At 43.3% G+C, this 21,081-nt stretch overlaps 1 protein-coding gene across 2 annotated transcripts in view; it reads left to right on the forward strand.

Annotated features, from left to right (window-relative positions):
• Positions 1-21,081, forward strand: part of LOC107193375 (cytohesin-1) — a 60,333-nt gene that overhangs the window by 10,192 nt on the left and 29,060 nt on the right. The window lies entirely within an intron of this gene.

Consider the following 21,081-nt stretch of genomic DNA (forward strand, 5'->3'; position numbering starts at 1 on the left):
AAGCCTTTTGTGGAGTATATTCATGAATGTTATTATTATCATTGGTTGCTGTGATAACAATATGTACTCCTTTGTTTCATACGATTTATCCAACAGCTCTTAATATCATTTACAGCAGAGAGCCACTACAGTGGCGTTGCGTTCTAAATAATCACTGCTAGGGGAGGCCACTGTAATGGCTTGCAGTAGCCAGAGGGTTCATAAGTTATTCAATGTAAAATAGCTAAATACCTGTGAGGACGGTATTGTCTAAATTTTTTTTCAGTAATAACAAGGTCACGCTGCCTGTGAATTTTAATCATGATAAAACGATCCAACATAGGGCTAACGCAATGAGTCAAGTTACTAATACGGTGGTTCGTGGCATACTTGAAACTATCCAAAAGAATTACACGTTCCTTCAACTTTCGAAATATTGCGAAATGAAACGCGCCATTGTCACATCGCGAAGCTAAATACCGCCTGTTTACTTATATACGCATTACCCGTTCCCATTTTCGATGATACTTAATTCCTTTCGGTTACACTTGTCTCCGAAATTACTCTCGATTACGGTATTTACAATCCACCGCACGCGAAAACGTAGAAAGTTTCATTCTCGCGTGGGATCCTCGCCGGAAAATATGAAAACTGCGGTGCGAACCGGGTTAGTCGGCCTCCTGTCGCGATTACCGCGATTTTCTTAACGATGGCGGGTCCTCATTGGACAAGAAAAAGATAGTCTTTGTCACCCGTCTGTCTTGAATATACTTCGTCATCCTCACCAGTGGGGGGTCCCTGTAGAACCAGTCAAATGCTCAGTGGTGGGGATAACGTCTGAGCACTCAGTGCCTTCGAAGACTAATCGATGATTTACTGTATAAACACTTTTCAGCCGGAATTCGTTGGCTTACCTATATACCGCATAGAGAAACCGCGGTGAAATATCGGTCAAATACGTGTAACGACCATCCGTAAATCGTCCAACGCCATATGGCACCCTCTGGGGACTGAAAGCACGGAATTCATTGCACTTGGCCACAACAAGTCGGTGCATCGTGTTTGACAACACGCAAAATGATTAAAGGAAGTTACGCTACAATCTTAAATTGACAGTGATTAGGACATCTACCTTGTGTTAGTCACAAGGCGAAATTCTGCAAGGGGGAAAAAGAAATCCTGTTGCATAACGCCAGACAGACGTTTCCGTGCAACCGCTTGTGAATTAGTCCTTAATGGAAACAATCCAACTACCCGTAATTAGTGGCTTTCCATGGATCCATGATAGAGTTGCGAAACAGATTTGCGTAGAGCCTGCTCGAGTTAGGAGATCGTATCGGTCCTGTTTGTTCCATTTCGTCGAGACAAAACAGGATTCGCTGAATATCTCTTCACGCTGGCCGTCTAATTTGGCGCGCGGCGATCGCGATAACGCGACCTTCTGGGAAGGATTCGAGAAAGGTTTTGAGGGAACCACGCTCTAAAAACGATTTTAATCAGGACGATGAACTTTCGAGAACATTCATTCACCTATCGCTGTTCAAACTGCTCTCAGTTGTGTATCTTATTGGTTATACTCACCGAACAGATGACTTCACTTCTGTTATTATTAATGTCAATTTTCTGGATCTCAAACATAAATAAACAAAGTTTAGTCCTATAGTTTCGAAATTGAAATGATTCGTGCTGCTCATAGGCATTATAAAGGCGAACCGACACGAATCATAGAAGCGTCCTGTGCAACGCAATGGGTCGGTAGCACAGAGCGCGTCCAATGACTCACACTGTCCATCAACGTTACCACGAAGCAGAGCCTACCGGTTATTGCGGCGATACGTCACAGCTTCCTCCATGGGCGCTCGTCACCGTCATTCAGCAATTTATTTTTTTTTTCTCCCACTGTCGGGGCGTTAATGGTCCCGACCGGGATGGGGAATGCCGGAGCATCGAGTCTGGTGGAAATTAAACGAAAGTGTACCGGCTATGAGGAAAAAATGTGTAGAACACCGTCAGGAGTAATTTGAACCGTGAGAAACTGGATACGTCGGAATGAACAGGATCGAATTTCGTTATTAAAAATCCGTTATATCCTCGGTGTACGGAGAGATTATTCATAGAAAATTTGTCATGTAAACGTGCACTTAATCCCTTGGTTCTCATAGACACCTGCAGGTGTCGCAGTATTTATTTCAACGTTTTAGTTCATAAAACAGTCGGTAGGAGAGCTCTGAATTATATAATTAGTTTTTCGTAAAACATTTTTTACAAAAACTCCAGGAACCATTTGTTTATATAAATACAGGTAAAAATTAACGCAACTGTCCATATATTAGATCGCAATTTGACCTAATTGGGAATTGGAGGGTTAAATACAGTTTTACCGTACCGTTTCTTCACACAATTTGACGCAATTGCAACATATACGCAACGAATTCTCGTGTTCGTCGAACAAACAAAAAATGATTTTCTCTGAAAAGCAAGGTCCCGTGCAAGAACAAAAAAGTTACTCTACACACTCCCCGTACTTATTCATAGCGAACCGACCCCTGTTGCTCTTTACTGCGCAGTTTGTTGACACTCCGCATAATTACCCTCTCCTCGGTTACGTCACCAGTTACAGGACGCCATTAAAATTTGGCTCGTTCGAAGATATCGGAAGCGTCATCTCCCGGCTCGATGAGCAAAACAAATCGTGTCGAGTTACTGGCCACGAAGCAAGAGGGGGAATAGGACACATCTGCGTAACCGTCACGCGATAAACGTCGCGTGTGCACGCGAACTGCGCTTAATCGTTCGGTCGCAGCTGTAGCAGGTGCAACGTCGGACTGGTCCTGTGTCCTAAAAAAAAGTACAAAAAAAACCACCCCGAGTAAGTATGTATCGTAGAAAGTTCGAGACGACGCGTGCTGGCCTGGATAGCGTAATTCTTTTCTCGTTCGATTTTCGACGGCCGCCCGGAAATACTCAGCGGCGTCGTTCGATAAACCCGTAACGAGAACAAAGTCCCTGGAGTCGGAAATCGCGCAGCGGAAATTCTACTCTTTACGGAATTCTTATATGGAAGATTTCGTAGTCGACGAGGCAGTACGTGTAACGACATTCGTTTCCCCGTGTTTGCTCCTCGACAATATTTATCAGGGACGTTTTGTACCCTCGACCTGGAATTAGAGCATCGTTATTTACGAACGGTAGAATGTTGCGGTTACGATGATATATGGCAGTACTTGTGAGGTTAGCATTGTGATTCCGCGAGCGATGTCGATTTCATTCGATCCGCGTATTCGATTCACGTCGGTGGTTCCGATGCCATGATTTAACGCAGGTTTTTTTTAAATCTGGTGAAACTAGGTTATGTCATCGCTACTGTGTTTAAGCCACACCTTCGAGGGAACCAATAGGGAACCTCTTCCGGTATAATCGCGTCTTTATATAATCATTATATTTTTAATGGAATTCACTGAAGTATAAAATAATTTTGGAACAAAATATAATTGTGCAATTACTTATCGGAGATGAATAGAGGAACTTTCGAGGAAGCTTGAAAGTGATGAAACGTTTAGCCATCGCATGAACCGTGGCCTGTGAGACGCCCTCGACGACACTCGTTAGCGCCCGGCAATTGATAAGCAGTCGGCGAAATTTCATCGTGTCCCGCCTCTCGTTCTTGGAAGCATTCTTTTCACGATCCTTGCGAGTACGCGCCGCGATGCGTCCTCCTGCCGTTCCCAGTCCCCGTCCGCCCCGATCGAATCGGATAGCGACTTGCGTCGTCTAATTTTAGTCGATCACCGTGTTGTTTTCGCGCACCTGTGACCAACGTTGTTTTTGGAACAAATAGGAAATTCATTTCGACGAAATACTTTCGTGCTTTCAATCGGCACCGAATGATATAAAACAGTATTAATAAAACCTGAGGATATTTATGGCACTGCAACGTTTTATGGACTGGTTTAAAGACACTGAGATAAAAAAATTGATGTACCCCTTGTTACAGGTGCTATCACGTTTCAAGTGAAGACTTTATCGGACTTTATTAAACTTTTAACTGGCAGCGAGTTTTCGAGAATAGCGTACAGATCTAGTTATCGAGTGGAGGTAAGATGATTTTAGAGAGTCGACTGGAAACTTCTAATGTAAAGCACTATCCCACGTTAATTAAACGCGGATCGAGGGAGGTTCGAGTAACGGAGTTCGGAATGAAATTAGCGTCGACTTCTCTGCAGGCTCTCTGAAGCTACCCGGAGAAAAATTGCACGGTCGTGCAATTTATAGTTTTTCCTCGGCGCATTGGCACATTTCGTATCGTACTTCCTGCCGTGAAGAGTCACGAGTAGGATCAGCTTGACCCCGCCAGCGAGAGCTAACGCAAACGTAGCGCGGCGGTGTATGTACAGGCCTCCGATCCTCGTAACTGGGGCGAGTTATAGTTCTTTTTTACGACCAAACCGAGGGAAAAAATATGGTGGACCGAAAATATTGCGTGGGTAAGGCGGAACTCTACCTCCCGTGGTTTTAGTTCGTCCACGGATCAACGGGGTGTGGCATTATTTTTGTTCTTTTTAGAATCGATCGGTTGCTATTGATTTTTGCTAGATACAGTACGAAGCGTACATAATTGTACGGTATTGTTCTCCTCGAAATTAACTCTGGAAGCGTGCTCTGTGGTTTTCGTGAGGCGCCATAGACCATGAATTTTGTAGAAAACCATCTTAATATAGTTGGCAATACTTACATCCACTTTGTTGAAGTCAGTCACTATAATAGATTATAGAATATGTGATATGTGCAGTGAATTTTTAAAAATAATCTACGTTATGACTCAGTGACAACATCTCAACGTAGAAATAAGTAACTCGCACCTTTAGGTACAACTCGTGGAATCTCCTGATCTTATAGGTTATAGGAAACTCGCTGTCGTTATAGGTGTCAAGTACCCTCGCGAGCAAACTCAGTTTCCACTAGGAGAAAAAGTGACGTAAGAGAAGGTTCTCTTACCACTTGGTAAATTTATCTCAGGTACTGAAACAAATGATGAATTGAATGTTAATTTGGCATATATTTTAGTAATTCCCAATACCAAGTGGTAGGAGCATGATAAAAGGCCTTTTTCCTACGCCACTTTTTTCCCTAGTGGAAGGCGAGTTTGCATGTCAGTGTACAAGATTCACTCTGTTACAAGTGTCTTCGTTATATCAAAAAAATCCGCGAAGTCGGTTGCGTAATTCACCGGTACGTAACATAATCCCAGTTGCGGCGAATAAATTGATAAAGAAACCAGAGAGACTATAAAGTCACACACTCGGGAAACTTTTTTAGAAAAGGGAACTATAGGTCGTCTCGGGGTTGCGAGAATCAGGCCTGTATTCGCACACACGCGTGGGTGAGTTCACGGCGTGTCCACACCGAGGCGCCAGCGCGGTTCCCTCCTCGATCGTCTTCGGTCGAGCTCGGTAATCTCGGTAGTCGCACGTCGGCCGTCGCGCGGAGCGGTTAGGAGGTTATTCCGTGGTTGAACGGTCGATCCGGCGAAGTGTCACGATCGTATCCTTCCGGTACATATCATTCCACTGTGACGTTAGCAATATACATATATATCTAAAGATCGAAAGCACATCGAGAGCACGCGTCAAAGTGTAACCTTAAACTACTTGAACAGTTTAAAAGTTACGTATTATCACGCGTGACTAATATCATCCCGTTACGCTTTAAAGTGCATCCAGTGTCGAAGAGTAAATATAAATTACGAGACTTCACTCGAATAACGATATCGTGATCAATCATATACGCATTAAGAAGACAATATTTTTTTCGTTGACAATCGTGCGCACAAAATTGACAGTCTTCCCTGTGTTTACGTTCGGTTGACACGTGTTCGGGGGTTAGATACGCAATCGGGACGAAGTTTCGATCGCTTTATCGGACGGAATCGTACGGATTCGAGGTCGTTGAACCCCTAGGGGGATCTTTGGTCGCGAGTGTATCTCACAGTTGTGGTCGGCAACCGACATACGTCCGTGGGGCGATTCCGTCGAGCGTCAATGTCACCCTCGAGACCGGAGCGTTTCGGTGTCGCGTGTTGCGTGCGGTGTCGCAAAGTGTGGCTGGGCTGCTCCTGAAAGTACGTACGGGCGGGCACGCGAAGTGACGGGAGCCGAGTGCAACGTGATCAGGAGGCGGAAGAGGAGACGGCGCCGAGAATGATTTTCACGGGGAGGTCGGTGGACGCGCTAGACGAGGTCCGTGGCGGCAACGTTCAGACCACCGAGCACCGACGGGACGTCAGCGCCGTCGCTATAGCCGCGGGATGGTTCTCCAGTCTGCGCAGACCCGGCAAAAGGAACAAGAAGGGCTACCAAAAGCAGGCCAAGAGCGCCTGGGACCTTAGCACGTTATCCACGGTTAGTTGAACTCTTCTCCGACTGCGCGCGCACGCCCACTTCTTGCGGATTGTTATGCTCGGTAAATTCGTTTGTTTACCTTAAATATTGGCCCTCCGTTGTTTCCCCAGCAATTCTGTAAGCTCTTTTATCTTATCCGACACTCTGTGTTCCCCGGTATGTTTGCGCTTGAATTTATTTGGAACCTGGCGACGTGGAAACAAGTTCCCTACCGGACGAATTTTAATTCGTTATTCTACAGTTGAAGTAAACTATCACGCCCGTATAATGAATGAGAGGGGAATGAAGATTACTCGTGATTGATGTGGTATCGCTCGGTGCTTTATTGCAGAAAAAGATAGTCAATGCGAAACGAATGCAGGGTCATAACCTATAGTGAGGTTAAGGTCAGTGAACTTATTTTTTCTAAAAAAAAAAAACCTCCAGTGTTTTAGGGAAAATTTAGTGCAGAGAACCCCTAATTATTGTTTTAATTTGGTATGTCCCGATTGCAATTTTCCAATTTGGCGCCTTGTCCTACGAATTAACAAAGTATTACACTTGCGTTCTATTACTTTTGGCAGTGAATAGAGAATGGAGGTGTGAACCTCGTAGCTTTTTGTTCGAATAACCAGCAAATCTCGAGTACTCGTTAATTGCGTTCCGGTTGTTTCTTCTTTTGTTTATACCAACTTAATTATGCAAACAAAAGACGGACCCGCTCGCGGCTAATATTCTGTGACGAGGTTCAATTACCGCCCTGTCGCCAGAAGCCCGTACTCTGGTGTTTTCTCGCGCGGTTCGTGCCCACGATAATCGACCGTTAAAAACTCGTCGCGACTATTTTTAAAATGTAAATGCCCCGTCTAGATGCTGCGCATACCGGCGCGACACAACGGTGTTGTGAAACACGATACGTATACTTAGCGCAGTTTCAACCGTCATCTAACAGTGCTACTAGCGCACTTCCTTGCTATCGCTCTGTCTCGTGCATTTGTCTTTTCACGATGCTCGCCAACAACAACACTCCTGACAATCTGACAGAAAATAATACTTGGGTCTGTTTGGACCCGTAGCATTTGTCTTCGTTTAAAAATCTTAAACTTGCATCGTACATATTCTTACTGTTATCACGTACCAAATGTCGAGTAGGAACTTTATGTGACGTAGAATGCTAAATGTATATTGAGGTTAGATTTCTCTTCCGCATATACCTTCGTATACATCAGTTACCCCAAATGCTGAAATTAGATACACAGCTTGTTTCTAGTTATAAAATTAATCTGTAAATTTACATAAATTTCGTGTATTGAATTTCGAACAATTTGAAGAGGAAAAAAAAATAAATTGAAGAAATGTTATTTTTGCGACGTATAGATATTCCCTGAAAGTAACCAGGAGTTTCGATGACTAGAACAAACGGCAGTGACCGGGTTCGACACAATGGAAACCACCGACGGTTCGATCGCGAGGTTATTAATCCGCGGGAGCTTCCGGTGAGACCGTAACGCCGCGACGGGGAACCGCTATTGGTCGAACGCGACCCCAACCCCCTCTCCCCTCCGACAGGATCGGTAATTGAAAAGGAGCCAAAAGGCTCTTTCGTAAATAAATCGCCGCCGCCGCCGGCCGTATTAAACGGCAAACCGGAACGGTGTAAAATAAGGGATCACGGTGGCGCTCTACGAGTTGGCCGACCGGCCAAATTTATTTCTAGGTAGTTAGCACCGCGGCGGACCTGCACTGAAACGTTGTTTTCATTCTACAATTTCGTTTTATTTAATTAACGGGCACATACAGGGCCGTTTCTCCGACTATGCGCAACAGTAGGCGGGATGAGATTTTCTGCGAATGGAGGTCACGGTTTTATGGATAAATAGTAAAAACAAGTATACTTGAAAATTGACTGAAGTTAGAAGACTACAACACATCCAAGTGTCAATAAAATCCGAAATATTACTGCAAAAAGTGCCCCATAGCGCGTGGAATGCCTCTTCGTTGAACATTTTATTGTCACGCGCCTCCGACAATCGTGTACTCCATAAACACATAAAATGCACAATCTAACGATAATCTAACGTCATCGGGCCGTGAGAACGTTGAGTCATCGATTGAATCGCAAAACCTTTTTTCCCCGAGATGTACGCGTGCCCTGTTGATCGAGGCCGCGAGCTCGAAATCACGCGAGCTCGATATTATCGTGTCCCGACTCGTTTCTGTTATCCGTCAGTTTTCCAGGACGTGGAAAATAATACACGACCCGAAGGATTTCCCTCTTGTTGACTTTGTTGATAACGCTGCAAGCTTGCGCCGAAGGAAAATCAAACTGAGGACACTTAACCTTCGCTAGAACAGTCCCGAAATAATAGATATATATATACATATAGAGTATGTCGCACTCATCGAGACATTACTGTAGAATGACTGACAAAGGTATTTATGCTCCCGTAAAGCGAAAAGAATTTCTCGAGTATTTATTCTAGGTAGTAGCTTCCTTCGTCACCGTAAAAGAAAATGATCATTAATGGCTAATATCAATCCAAGGAAATTAACTGTGGTGAACATACAGATATCCGTCCGTCACGCTCAGATTGTTTTCAATGGCGTCGAGGCGCGCTTTTGCGGATTCCAACGCGAAAATATCATTCCAGAACGGTCCCTGACGTCATGAATCGAAGTCGTATCAGACGGAACGAAGGGAAAGAAATTTATAATCAGGATACCAAACCGATCTTACGCAAACAGACGTATTCCTCCAGTTATTCCGCTAATTAGACTTTCGTTAATATTTAATTCGTGTCGTTGGCACTTTTTTCTCGCGTCGTTTCCACGTAATCAGGAACACGGGGAGCCCCCGTGGCCCAATTACGACGGATTCGACGTAAAACGAACGACAGCGGTCGGTAACAGGTGAGAATCGAATCATGTTTCACGGAAGCGTATCAGAACGATGATACATCCATGTTTCCCGATGGATCATTCTTTCGAATTAAATTGTATGGCGACACCGGTCGTCGTTCGTTGCGCGAGAGTATCCAATCACATTCGAAGTGATTAGAATTATTCGCCACGTGTACACTTCAAGTCGCTTCGAACATATCCGTGGCTTGGTACAAGAAGTACCAATGTCAGTATTTATGAGGTTAAGATATTAGAATTTAAAGGTATGTTAAAAGATTTATGTTCCAATAATCTCCGACGTTCCTGGCTGTTTCGAATTTCTTTCTTAGACAGAATGTACAAATATCGTTTTTTATATATAGAATATACAATTATTTACAAACTGAATATCGGGTCTATCTAATGTTTTCAAACATATGACATTGTCACATCGTGCAGCAAGCCACAGATATGTTCGAAGCGATTCGAAGTGTTTTCAGCGTTTTTATGCTATCGTGCTACTGTATCGGTGGGAATGGCTGTAGCTGGAGGCTATCAATTTTTACGGTCGCTTCGAGTCGCGTGCTCGCGGATCACGCGTTCGAGAAACCCGCTCTTTGGCCGACCTTGCTGGAACTCTTGCCGCGTCGAAGACGGTGTGCTGCGCGAGGTTTCCGCGAAATCTCCTTCCGCGTTTACGATAAATCGATTCTGAGTTTCTGTACAATTGCGACAATTTATACGTATAAAAGAAATCGTGACTGACTAACTCAGTTACTAGGAACGTGAAATTTGGAAGGTACATTTACGTTTTTATGACGCAGGTATTCACTAAGAAAGGATATTTCGAAATTCAACCCCTAAATGGGTGAAAAGGGGTGAAATGTATTTTCTGGGAATCTTTGCTATCTCCTAGTCCCGACGAGATATCCCACTGCTTTTTATTTTCAATTCGATGGTACACGTGAAAAATTACGTAACACAGTGGTGTCCTCGTTACGTATATTCGAGAGTATGCTTTAACGATATTAGTTACCCGACTCGGTGGTATTTTTGGGTTAATGGATTGTTGATGAGTGTGTGCAAAGAACAAACCACGGTTTGAGAGGAATACTGCAACTTTTTTTTCTCCCAGCAACGAATCGATGGTCGCGTTTATCCTCGGATGCGTGACGCTCTAGTAGTAGTCTCTCTCGTAAATCATCCGAAGGGAAAAGTGTGTCGATCCTCTTTCCGAGTGCGCCTCGTGCGCGCGCTAATCATCGATTTTCCATGATTTACGTTTCTCGACGAGTCTCGTTGCGCGGCGGTTGAATGCAAAACGCGTGTCTGGGAACACTGGTGTCTCCGTGGAATATAAATATTTTCGGGGTGAAAGTTCTACTTTCTATCGCTGTCGATATTCGACGTTCTCTAAAATAACACTAGCAATTGTTTAATGAATATTCGTTGTTTATAAACAATTTTTTTATATTTTTTTTTTTTAAATTTCCTATTTCTCTGACATTCATGAAATGTAACACGGTTAGGCATCGTGTCCTCTGACACGTATACCTTCCAGGAACAAAGTTATCTTCGTTGTGTGTGTATACGCCGCGAGTAATTCGCAAACAGATCGTTTCGACGACGTCAGCGACGTCACCGTCTCGTCGTTCACAGCATCATAAACGTGTCAGAATCAGAATCCCTGTCCTCTGTTCTGTTACATCGGCCATGTGTGTATGTGTGTGTGTATACATACCTGTTCCTCTCGCGCGGGTCTTATCGTCGTCACCCGTCCAATCCGACAATCGTGTCGTCTACGCTTCAGGTCGACTTGTTTACCAGTCTCGACCTTAATCGCTCGTTTGACGTCAACGATCGGACGTTGGTTAGACCAGGGGACTAGCGTGGATGATAGACATCGGGTTGTCATCTATGATTACGTAAGCCTGTGGTACCCGTTGGATCTTGATGATCGTGGTTTCGAGCGATCAATCGAACGTCGAAGACAATCAGTTCGACGGTAGTGATGTTTTGCTCGCCTCTGTCTGTCGAAGGGATTCATCATGCGGTTGCACACGTCGAGAAGAAAAAAAAAACAGTAGAAGAGAAAAAAGTAGGGACGAAAAGAGGGGTAGAGGAAACAAAGCAAACCGGGTTTTGTTTCAAGCGATACCCTTTTCCGCATCCGCTCTCCCCCCCCCCCCGGTTCACTTCCTCTGTTTTTATGCCGCTGTATCCGGGTTATACCGCGGTTCCTTTTTTCGAGGGGAGTGGAAAAAAAAAGAATATCGCTGGCCGAGTGCCAGCGTCGCGCCGAGTCGCGACGAGCACCGTCGGCGAACGAGATAAGTAATTAGATCAATTTGGTGGACGAGGGAGCGATGGGTAGGGAATTTTAGGCACGAGAAAACGGCACTTGTATTTGCTACTTTGTTGTGGAGCATTGCTGTCTATGGACAGGGAGTTTCAGAGTCTATTTGCATTGGACAGTACGTTCATTGGACTCCCACATCCATTGGACCATAAAATCTTCTATTGAATTCCAACATCATCCATTGGATCACAATATTATCTGTTGGTTCCTAACATCTATTGAGTCCTAGCATCATTCGTTGGGTCCTAACATCATGTATTGGGTTCTAACATCATCCATTGGACCCCTACAGTCATTGCTAAAGTCGGTTCATGAGACAGCAGATGGTCATAAAATCAGCTTAGGACCTAAATTTTCATACGAATCGACAAATATATTAGGTGTGAAGTGTCTTGAGCTTCGCTAAGTGATCTATTTAGATATTAAATATTAGTTAGACACTGGGTCAGTTGGATCTTGGATGCATTAATATCTTCTGTACAAAACTTCGATTATTTAGTTTCGGATGCTTTAAGAAACAACTGTATTGTTCTCTTTAATCTGTCGACACATATTGAAAGGGAAACCATGAACACTCAATTGATAGCGAAATATGAACTGAATCGAAACAGCAGGTGTACGATTCGCGCGGACGAATAGGATAGTGATTGAACAAACAAGCAACGATGAAACCGTGTAAATAAATAGACACACGGACGACGGACAGATTTAGTAATCTTGGATCATGTTCTTCAAGGCTGGGGCGGCGCGTACAGACCCGCGACAATTGCGAATACGATGCGTCTATTTATTTCCGTCAGTGGCGGCAGTATTCAGTGACAGAAAGCAACAAAGTTACGGAAAATAATCGTGTCCATTGAAAATGCCAGAGAAATATTAAAACGTCAACATTACAGCTGGTGACCTCTTCTTGTCAGTGCTGAACACTCATTGATGATTTACTGTATACCCGAGGATTAATCTTTGCTCACCCGGGTGCAATTGTGAAAGTGCATGGCTAATCACACTGCCATTCAAGTCCTCCAATCAGCATAATAATTTTGTGTCACCGTAGCACCGCTGGTGGAAACAGAAATATGAATAATAATGGCGGAATAATAGGATCCGCGAGAAAACGTGGGCTGCGGGATCACGAACGCAATTATATTTATATCCAGGTGATGCGTGGTGGTGTTTATTCTGGCGGAACACGTGTCACTGGCCCGGCTCTATACGCGGGGCATTATGTTTACACTGGAGACGACGGTATCGATCTATTCTCGCTCTTCGTATGCATGCCGCGTATCGGGCGGCCATTTGTCCGCGAATAAGTACGCGCCGCCGACGGAAATTGAGGGTGTTGCCGAAGGATTCCAGGCGACGAACGATGTACTGGGTGTTCTGTAAGCTGGGTAATTCACGATCCAATCGAAAACCTATGAATGTTTCCGTCGTTGCTTGAATCTTTCATACTTTCCTCGCGATTTTATGGTACGACGTTCGGTAGACCAATTTCGAATTTCGCGCCAACGGAAATGAAGAATATTTCATAGTTCCATAGTCTGGTAATCCACAATTTAATTTGAAAACCTATTCGTTATTTCATTCTCATATTAATTTTTTATACATTTTGTGATACTCACATTCATATTCCAATTTCGAATCGCGTGACGCCTCGTCACCTTCCAGGCTCAATCTCCTCGGTGAATGGTCGCTCGCCCGGAGAAAAGTGTTATTCCACGTTTCTCGATTCATTTTCACCTCCCCCGGAGATTCGTCTCCTTTCGCGATCTCCTTCGGTCGAAAATGTAAATTGCCGAGAATAATCGTGGCAATCTCCGTCGGGGGACACATCTGTCTTCCGTATTTACAAGTCGGGGGGGACGTCGGATTTAATAAGAGGATCGCACCGGAAATAAATTTAAGGACGAGAGGTAACTTGGCCGCGCGTCCGAACAATGCGGACTCGACGGGGCTTCCCCTCCTTCGTTCGGTGTGAGTTTGGTGGGACTCGAGAAAAGTTCCTCGATTGGCGACGACTGCGAGCCCCGTGGATCCGCTCTCCCGTGCGTGACGCGCCGCCGAGCAACCCGATAGAGTCGTCTGCTAATCCGAATGCTAACAAACCACGACGAGGTCGGTGAATTAATGACTAATCGTGGTAATTCGAGTAGAATGAGACTTGCTTGGGGGAACGTGATTCGCGGATGACTCGTTTCGACCGTTCGTTTCCACGATTCCCCCTCGAACCTGTACTACTGGAGTAGAGTGGCCTCGTGCTGGCGGCGTGAAATTATTTGGTGCAGTGTACAGAGATAAGAATCGTAGAATTAAACCTTTAACGGTGTTTGACGAGTACACTCGTCCTGTGAAAATTAGCTTTTGCTATGAAAATTGAAACTCGAGTAAAAATTGGAAGATATATTTCTTTTATTGGAATAAAGGAATCGAACGAGGCAAGGTTTTCGTGTATGTTTTAATTGTGACTTTGTTTAAGTTTGTATTAATAATATGTGTTATATTAATAAATTTTTAGAGAACTAGGGTTTATATAATTATTGCGGATATTGTTTCACTTCAGAAGGAGGGTACACTTTGAATAGTTCGTAATGAAAATCATCAGTATCTGATGCAAAAATTGCTATTTGAATTTTTGCTCGCAGACTCTTGAAAGCAATCGTGTGTCGGTGATAGGGTTGATAACGGCACGGTTTCCATTGACTCATTCATTATGTAATTAGATCTCCTGTTAATTGCTCTCGATGATGATTGATTCGTTGATTCGAGTGGGCTCCAGTGGAATGTCGGTTAATGGGAATTCTTTATTGATCTAGCTGATGTGCAGGGTGTACGATGTAAATGGGTCACCCCGCAGCTTTGAGTTTCAAACGACAAACAAAAAAAATACGTAACTGGTTTCTTTATCAAACAAACCTTAAAATTCTAGCTAAAAAATAACAGCTGAAATTTTCAATTTTTCTTTTTGTCTATTGCTTGACAATCAAATTTCAGTCTCCTGATATTCGCTAGGCGATTCGAAACTTTTTACTTCCAGTGTGCCTATCTTGATAGAAAAACAGATGAACTGCTCGCTGGGGTTGAAGAACCGTCACGATGGTTTTCGTCTTATTAAAGAGGAAGCCTTAAAAGTCCAAGTCATCGTACCTTACGCCTGAAAGGACGAGGTTTCCTAGACACAACGACTACTTCGTGGCGCATCATTCTTTCCGCATCTTTCTTTCCCCGATTCATAATTTCTGGAGCATCGCCAGAACGTCGCGCGCCGTCTCGGTTCTTCGTTTGATAAAAGAATCTTCCACGGCATTAAGGCGGTTGGCCGACTTCCAATTACGCTGCGTTCGCGTCCTCGGCCTTGCTGGACAACTGGGGACGTTAGGCGGTCGCCCACGCCCGCGATTCACTCGGAAGGATTACGCGTGACACGGTAATTGGGCCATTGATATTCCCACGTTACGACCGCGTTCTCATGATTTAACGACTCGACGATGCCTTGTTGTGCTCTTGGAGCCTTCTGTACATGGCCCGTTCATCTTGTGTCCTTGCACAATCGCATAGGATGCGGTATAGGTGCGCTGGAGTGTCCCCGTTGGCGATGTGATTATGTTCGATACCTGTTCACGACCAGGAATCAATTGGGATTCAATTTATTGGGTTTGATTCTAAAAAGTCACAGTGATCTCGCAAAGTATTGTCCGTTTGAGGACATCCGATGGGTGATGGAATCAGTAGGATAGGGTCGAATATTAATGTGTCGTCTTTGAGGGTTCCAGGTGTTACGGAACACCCTGTACCCTCACGAGCAAACTCGGCTTCCACTAGGGGGAAAAAGCAGTGCAGGAGAAAAAGGCCTTCTATCACTTGGTCTCGGGAATTATTGAAATTTATGTCAAGTTAACATTCAATTTAACATTTATTTCGGTATTTAAATTAAATATTTCAGGTGGTAGGAGGTCCTTTCCCTAAGTTAACTTTTGTTGCGTATCATTGTATCGTAACACATGTTTCGTAATCTCATGATGAAAGGTGAAGTTTCAACCTAGGACATTCTGGTTACACGTTCGTAGGTAACTGCGCGCAAGTGTTTCGCAAGTGTCACTGGTAGAAACTCTCGAACCGGAATCCCCGAGGATCTGTCGAACAGATGACCACGGACGGAACTTTTGGTCGCCAGCTGCCGTGAAATATTTCACCGTGAACGGAACATTCTGTTGCCCACCTTCTCTACAACGAGTTAATTGTTGGACGAGTGTGATATACCTTACCGTCCATATCGCCGGTGGATCGTGAAGCTTTCGCGTGTCCCCCTTGTATGTGGAATTCCGTGTTCTGGGGAAGGAAGTATTTGCCGGGGCGTGTACACACAGCTGCTCGTAAGTGACTGGGGTCGATTGTAGTCGAGACTTCGATGAAGAGTCCCGTTTATTAAACTTATACGGTTGATGGTTTGGCGAGAGGATTATTTTTCAGTCGATCCTAGGAAGTCGTGGATCATCTGTTTAACTTGAAATATTGTACTGTGTTGGGGGGAAAAGGTTCTGCAACAGAGTGCTTCACACACAAATGATATTTAAATATACAAACGTTATGAGAAAACTGCGAAGGAGGACATAACGAGCAATCCCCATTATGCCCCTTAATAAAGTACTTACAGTGAATTCAAGTTTGAGATATCAGTCTTCAGAAATATCATATCCGAATTGAAACTCATCTTCAAATACGAAATCCAACGATACAGTTCCGTTTCATTTTCTAGTAAATAATTGCTATTTTAGTGTAGAGAAATGAACTCCTCGTTGGTGCACTTAATCTAACAGAAGCTTGCCCCCTCTCGAAATGTCACTTGACTTTCTCAAGAACTTCTCCAAAATGACGACTAACAACTGTACCAGAACCCTTCGCTTTAATACAGCCCCGGACATTTTAATTTACTCTTAAGGGACGTCAAAGCGTTTAGCTTGAACTCCCTCATCCTTTTCCCGTGCATCGCCAAGGACTGTTAACCATTCCGTTACGACGAGTCTAAATGGTCTCTGACACGTATTCCAAGGCGACCAGTTGCGGCGGTAACAAGGCTCGTTTCAGTGTTCTTGTCCCGTGCACAGGCGTCCTTTCACGAAACGGACTTTTGTTTTCACAGGTCGTACGGTACGGCTCTTCAGCCCTCTCTCGTATGTTGAAACTAATTCGCAGGCTGTTTAACACCGCCTGGAGAAACGGGGACTCGCCAGCGAAAGTTTCGCGGCTCAAAAGTTCACGTCCGAGACTTTAGACTCAGAAGTTAATATTCCAACGTTTGAAACTCAATATTCCACATTCCAACGTTCGTAATTCAAAAATCCACATTCCAATGTTCGAAACTCATGATTCCACATTTCAACGCTCGAAACTCAAAATTCCACATTCCAACTTTCGAAACATAAAATTTCATGTTCCAAAGTTTCAAAACTTCAAGTTCACCGATAAAAAAATTGCAGTTTGGAGTGCAGAGCTCGAAGTGGCGGGCTCTGCTTCAAGTTCCTCGAATTCGGGCTCCTCGAGGGGGCCTGGCACACCCACGATTAAATATAAAATCCGCGCGTGCGGGATTTCATTGATGGTTGGCGTCGGCATGAACGAAAACAACCGTACGGAAGAGATCGGCCGGTTATACCTGTCGATGAATCACCCGTTTAAATAGCACGCGCGAATTCCAGCGTGTACAACTCGCGCGCTGCGGTTCTCGCCTCTGACGCACCTATCGCGTACACGGGCATGTTTATTTTTATCATTGAAATTCGATTGCTCATGCTCCTCGTTCTCGGTATTCCCGATCAAACGTTTCACTTTTTTTTTTTGTTAAATTCGTTGTAATATGCTCGTTCGTATCGTGGGAAATCCCATCAATGACCAGAACCAGTATAAAGGGAACAGTTTTAATCCTTCACTACCGAAGGACCCTCATATTCAGGATCGTAAAATTCGAGGTGAGTCTATGAGACTACAACCTAAAACATCTTCGTTGCTTTTAAGAATTAAAGAAAATGTATTAAGAAAGAAAGTCTTCGATTCAAAAAGACAAATCATTTTTTTTTTTTCAAGGTCATATATTCCGAGATTTCAAGGTCATCCAAGTGTCTCTTTTAATCGAATGGTATATTTTCTTCACGGTAGTATTATTGTCGATACAAAAACAGATTCGAGCATATATAATATGTTGATCTTCGGATGACCTGTGTGATTGCCTCAATTGTCAATTCTCAAGTTTGGTCACCGACGATCTGGTCACCAAACTGTTCAGCAAGCGAAATATATTGTTATCAGGTGGTTAAAGGATTGTTTATTGTCGCCGGTCACTATTGACCCAGCCGCCAGCTCTGACGGTCTATACCCACTCGAATAGGTTAAATTGCCACGGAAACCTCGAAATCCACACCTACCTGGCGCAGGATACGTCAGAAGAAATTCCGATTTCCCGTCGACGCCGCGTTTCCTTTCATCCCCGATTCGCCCGTTCCAAATCGATCAAACGTCCAGGGTCGGTGAGGTGTCGGCGATGGGGCGGATTTCATGGGGAAACGGAAGCGACGACACGCGATTGCTTTTATCAGCGCGAGTTGTGAATAAACAAATGCTTCCGCGAACGATAATTACCGCTGTTCGGTTCGTGAGATACATACTCGATGTATCTGGATCAAGTCCATGACCTCTGCGTTAATTGAACGTGTCGCGTCTGGTGTTTTTTTTTTCTTTTTGGTAATTATACAGGGTGAGTCATTTAATCCCTTTCGATCGTAGGAAGAATCATTAATTTAGTTAGTATTTATAATTCACATTATGGACATGAAGCATGAACTGTAATAATAAGAACATATGAAGTACAAATTATATATTAATATATAGGGTAACAGATACAAATTTAATATTATATTGTAATAGGTAATATGTAGAAACCAAATATTATAGTGCAATAGATAGTACAATAGAAGCCAAGTAAATTTAGAAACAGAGAATACAGATTAAATATTATACCATAATAGGTTTCTTCCAAATTGGAAATTACCAATAATAGATGGGACGGAAAGTTAATCGAGGCAACGATAGAACCGTAATTACGAAGTCTGATAGTTTTGTGCGGCGCAGGTGTCGGTTTAATTACAGTAGACACTAGGAACGTTGATTGCACCCGACAATGTACGCGATTACTTTTGGCCACCTTAATTCTCTTTTGTTACTCGCATAAAGCAATGCAATGTGCTTGTACATTCTGTTCCATTCGTTTAACAGTAAATCGTTAAGTAACGCCAATGGAATTTTGACATAAAAAAAATTACATAACAAATCGTGTCTATTGATAAATGACTTAATCCTAAAATTGAAAAGGAACCGAGAGGAATGAAAGAAAGTGGAAAAGAATAGAAGAGTGGACGATTCCCTTGGTTTGAAAGACAGCAGCGAACTAAATCGTGCTTCCGTTCTCAGCTGGCCAAGACACGTTAACGGCTCCTAATTTCATTAACGGAGGGGTTTTTTAATTATCGTAACGAGCCGTGTGGCCATCGTGTAATTTTCGTTCGTTTCGCTCGATAAATGGGTTATACGTGACTTGGAGAAAATGTACAAACCATTTTACTCACTTATTCTCTAATAACATTTAACGAAAAATGCATAAAATTTGTATCGTCATGATTTTGAAAATATTATAATTTTTTTCAGTATTTAAAAGTATTCTTTCTTTATCGAGTCGATACGTGGCATAGAAATCGCACGTCGAACCTGTCGATCTCAATGAATCCGGGATTATCGTGACGCCTTCGAACTTCGACCTCGCTTCTGCGCAGCATTCGATCGTTTTATCGGCTCGTAAACCACGAGCAACGCACGCTCTGGCGGCGATGGTTTATTGGAATTTTACGTTCAAGGCTCGATAATTCGAGTCCGAACGTCTTCGCTGCACCTTCCTTTACGATTGTTCGTGTTCGATCGTTAGCGATTTATGGGATTTAAATGCGCCCTCGGTATAATGGTTCAATTATAGTGCAGTTAGTATTGATTAACCATTGGAAACAAAAACGAACCAATGTTCCCCATTGACTCGAAACCTCGATAAACCCTGTTCACACCGATACTTTCAATAACACGTAGAAATTTAATATAATTTAATTTAATTCATAAGGGTGAGAACCCAGATATAACAATTATAAGAATAGAATTCAGTTAGATATAAAGTACATTGGTGCTTAACCTAATAATGATAAAAATAACTATGTTACCCTATCATAGAGAACCCTGTGTAATTCAGACCTAAATTTATTTATGTTAGGCGCGAAAATATCAATTTTGTCATTCCAATTATTTGCCAAAGTGTAAATTCTATTAATAACGTCTGTGTTATTGAAGCGAGAAATACAATTTCCTCGACATTCAGAGATGATCGATAAATCGGAATGGAAGAGTCGGCCCTCGATGATCATGATCGTAACGTTCGGGGCGAAGTTGCGGTTCTATGCCGATAGAACGCCTCGTGACCGAGCGAAAGGAGGAGGAATTCCCCGCGTCCTCTGTCTTTCCTCTTGCTCGGCCAACGACGGCAGCGACGGCCTTGAGAGGTCACTTTACCGGGACCGTTCGCTGAATACCTGGCCGAAGAAAGGAACTGGAACGCGCCAGGGTTGGAGGGGGGGGGCTGTGTCGGAGCCGGTATTCCACTCGGCCATTATAATAACGTCCACTTCGTGAAACGAGTCGTCATTTTCTCGGGAAAATGTGTATGTGTGTGTGTGTGTATCGTTCGTGGTAACTTGTGGTCGCTGCTTTCATTCTTTTTCGAAATTACCTCCGTGCTCATGGTACGTTCATCTTTTTAAACCCATCCTTTTTATCGTGTTGCATCGACTCGGATAAGCGTCTTTTTTCCACGAGAACGGACACATGCAAAGTATATCTACTGGCTCGTTTCGTTTACGCGGGACTCGTTAGACCACGGGGTTCTTCCTTTAATCTCACCGCAGTTGGCCGGGTGGTTTTTCGAAAAATACTGGCTTGGTGTCCTTGCGGCGGGAGAGCCTTGTAGTTTCTTCCAAGTATAGACCGCGACGTTATTCCTTTAATCCACCAGCGGCTAGTGCATTTTACAGAATATGATATACTTGTGGGCCGGAGCATCCTGGATTTCATTTCCAGTATAGATTCCCTGTTCTTCCTTCAACTCGCTCGCTGCATCTTTTGGGGTTTTTGTGACAAAACATTTTTTCTTCCATAAAATCATGAACCAATAATCATTTTGAATAAATTTGAAATAGGCAAGTTCAAATATTATCATAGATAAATTTAAACATAGGCAAATCGAAATATTATCATGGATAAATTTAAACATAGACAAATCGAAATATTATCATAGATAAATTTAAAATAGACACATCGAAATATTATCATAGATAAATTTAAAATAGACACATCGAAATATTATCATAGATAAATTTAAAATAGACACATCGAAATATTATCATA

This window comes from Dufourea novaeangliae, unplaced genomic scaffold (genome assembly GCF_001272555.1).
Source record: "Dufourea novaeangliae isolate 0120121106 unplaced genomic scaffold, ASM127255v1 scaffold7, whole genome shotgun sequence".
NCBI classification, from domain to species: domain Eukaryota; kingdom Metazoa; phylum Arthropoda; class Insecta; order Hymenoptera; family Halictidae; genus Dufourea; species Dufourea novaeangliae.